The sequence below is a fragment of the Etheostoma spectabile genome, chromosome 9, assembly GCF_008692095.1.
Source record: "Etheostoma spectabile isolate EspeVRDwgs_2016 chromosome 9, UIUC_Espe_1.0, whole genome shotgun sequence".
Taxonomy (NCBI): domain Eukaryota; kingdom Metazoa; phylum Chordata; class Actinopteri; order Perciformes; family Percidae; genus Etheostoma; species Etheostoma spectabile.
Window position 1 is genome coordinate 7,087,972 of NC_045741.1, and position 3,136 is coordinate 7,091,107.

Here is a 3,136-nt window from a genome sequence, read left to right on the forward strand (position 1 = left end):
GGGGGGGGGACAATGAGATGGCCTGGGAATCAGGGCCGATGCTCTGAACCTCCCCTGGGGTTAACAGACTCTGACTCAAGCCTCTACACTCCATTCTCCATCGCCCCGACCAGCAGCTCATCCTCTATCCCAGCTCACAGACAAGGGAGGAGAAAACAGTCCAGGGCGAAAAAATAGCTTCTTTTTTTTCTTCATTCAAATATCTAATTTCTTTTCTCCCATCTTACATCTATAACTTATTCCCTGTTACATCATGTTCTTATTCCCATTCAGTTTGTAGATTATGTTTATTTTGTATAGTCATAGTCAATGTTTTATCATGATCTACTGCACTGTTCACTCTTTCACTTGTTCACTTATACACTAACATCATTACACACAGTATCTCACCTTACCATGGGCATTGCATTTCTATGAGTGATTTTCAATTTTTAATTTTATTTTTAGGTATGTGTGATATAAGTGTTTGTTATGTTAGGGTTGTCTTGCTACTGAATGCCTAACATTTCCTTCGGGAAGAATAAAGTATCTATCTATCCATCTATCTATCTATCTATCGATATAAATCAGTTCATATTCATTCATAAAAAGGGGCCACTGTTTCCTTTTTTGATTCAAACTATGACCAACAGAACGACACGTTTCCATAATTATTATCCAAATTTTTCCAGATTTTCCATCCTGCTGCTGCCTTCTCTGTTGCTGTCCCCCCCCCCCCCCCCCCCCCCAGCAGGGCTGGAGATGGAGATGGGCCACCTACATCGATTTCACACCCGAAGCAGAGATAAAGAGGAGGAAATCAGCTGGTCCACTTTCATGTGTCTGTGTGCAAATGAAACCACGCTGAAATAGAAGAGGATTTAGTAGCCCGACGAAAGGTTTGAAAAAAAAAAGTGCATTTAAATTATGCACTCTTATGTAAATGGTTTGCATATGGAGTACAGACATGTGGTAATTCATTGTTCAAAGGTTAAACTGTTATGGCCAATTATATGATTTCATTTGCTTAAGTGGTATTAGCATATATATCTAGTTATATGTGTCTCTACAAGAGCCGACACACAGTATATCTGGTTACTTATTTGACAACATATCAAGATTAATTTAGCTTACATGTTGAAAAAAAAAGTTCACGGGAGGTCCTCTTGGTTCATATTGCAGGATAATAATGCGCTTTTTGGTAAAGGGCTGCATTTATATAGCATAGCTTTAATTCAATGTGCTTTAAAATAAGCCTCTCATTCCCCCATTTCAGCACATCCTCAGGAACGGGTTCGTATGATATCCTACAAAAACATATGCACACCAATTCGTATGATAGCCTGTGAAATTACAGCCAACGCCAGTTGGTCACACAACAACCAATCAAATGACAGCTAAGTTTGGCTGAACAATGGCAACGACAAAGTTTAGGCCCCAAAATGACAAGTTAAGATCCGAAAAAAAAGATTGTGTTTGTATTAAACCACCGGTCCCCTTGAGTAGTACTCCCGGGACTCAAACACCTGTTTCCTGGGGGAAAGTCTTACGTTTTCCCCCCCAACTTCTTCCGGGACACAAACTTCGCTCCAGCACTTGAAAGCCCCGTGTTTTAGGACCCAGTCAGCCATTACAGGCATAGACATCAGCTCCCGGTTGTGAGTTTTTGGGTCTACAACAGTCTCGCTTTGCCTGACCATTCAAACGATGCAGAGAAGAGGAGTATCTGGCTACTCCACATAGCATTCAGAGAAAAAAAATGTGCTCTGGTTTATTGGCATTTCTTTAAACCAATCAAAATCATCATGGGCGGCGCTATGCACCGCACAGAAGCTGTTGCAAAATAGTCGTGCAACAGAAAAAATCTGATTGGACAGATAGTCTAGGTAGCTGTCTGGATTTACCCTGCAGAGATCTGAGGACCAAGTAACCATAGTCCTCAGATTGGACAGATAGTCTAGCTAGCTGTCTGGATTTACCCTGCAGAGATCTGAGGACCAGGTAACCATAGTCCTCAGATTGGACAGATAGTCTAGCTAGCTGTCTGGATTTACCCTGCAGAGATCTGAGGACCAGGTAACCATAGTCCTCAGAAATGCACTGAATTTAAAAGCGGAAGGAAACGGAAAATACATGCATCCATCGGAATTTCCATTGGCACCGGAGCAATCCCGGAAGTGGAACATCAAGGATATAGACTAAAGTATCAACATCAAGATGTTCAGACGTCTGTTTTTGCAGAAGTATAATCGAGGCCCGTTTTGGGTCCATTTAGCTTTGTTCAGGTCCACTGTTATTTCAACCAGGTTAAATTTTGGAAATGTTCTGACTGTCCTTTGTCACTTTGGGATCAGGTGTATTTACACAAACAAAAAAAAACAAAAAAACATGAATTTGCAATAACTGCGACCACATATGTGCATGCATTCAGCCATTCATGCATTCTCACAACGTCATAAACACTTCACCTCAGCGAGCAATATAGAGCTGCTGGTCACATCTAAAAACGAGTTCCAGGGGTGTCCTTACCCCTCCTCTCTCCCTCCGTTTCTGTTTCAGCTATTCTATCAAATAAAGGCCAAAAAAAATTGAAATGAAAATCGAATTTATGCACGGCAGTTTCTGGTATCTTATTCTGTTCTGGAGAGGGCAGATAGTTAAAATTAGACAGCAGTGATGAAGAGAGAGAGAGAGAGAGAAAATAATGGACAAAGCAGAACTGAATTATATAACCAGGATCCCCAATACTGTTCAATATACTCTATACACTGGTATATGACAAAGAGAGGGCCAGGGGGGCAGAGGGTGAAATGACGTGGGGTTTTTCACCCTTGTGTTGTCTTCCTTTTCTGACATTTTTGTCACTTTTTCAACTCTGTGGGTGCTTTTTTTTATGTTTATTGTTATTTGATATTTCTAAGGTTGACATTCTCAGTGCTCGTTTTGAAGGCCCATTTTTTGTGATAAAAAAACTGAAAACGGGTCAAATTTGACCCCAAGGACAACATGAGGGTAAAAAAAAAAAGAAATAGTAAAAAAATAGATTGGGTCAAAAACTGCAAGAATATTTGGAAGAGAGAGAGGTTAGTAGAGAGCTCAGTAGTGGAGGAGTGAGTGGCGGTAGGGGCTGAGTGTGTGTGTGTGTGTGTGTGTGTGT

At 40.9% G+C, this 3,136-nt stretch overlaps 1 long non-coding RNA gene across 1 annotated transcript in view; it reads left to right on the forward strand.

Moving 5' to 3' along the window:
• The first annotated feature begins 1,861 nt into the window (after window positions 1–1,861).
• Window positions 1,862–3,136, forward strand: part of LOC116695265 (uncharacterized) — a 6,205-nt gene continuing 4,930 nt past the window's right edge. Inside the window, exon 1 of the long non-coding RNA XR_004333401.1 lies at window positions 1,862–1,871. This is a non-coding gene — a long non-coding RNA (uncharacterized LOC116695265). The remainder of the gene's footprint in view (window positions 1,872–3,136) is intronic.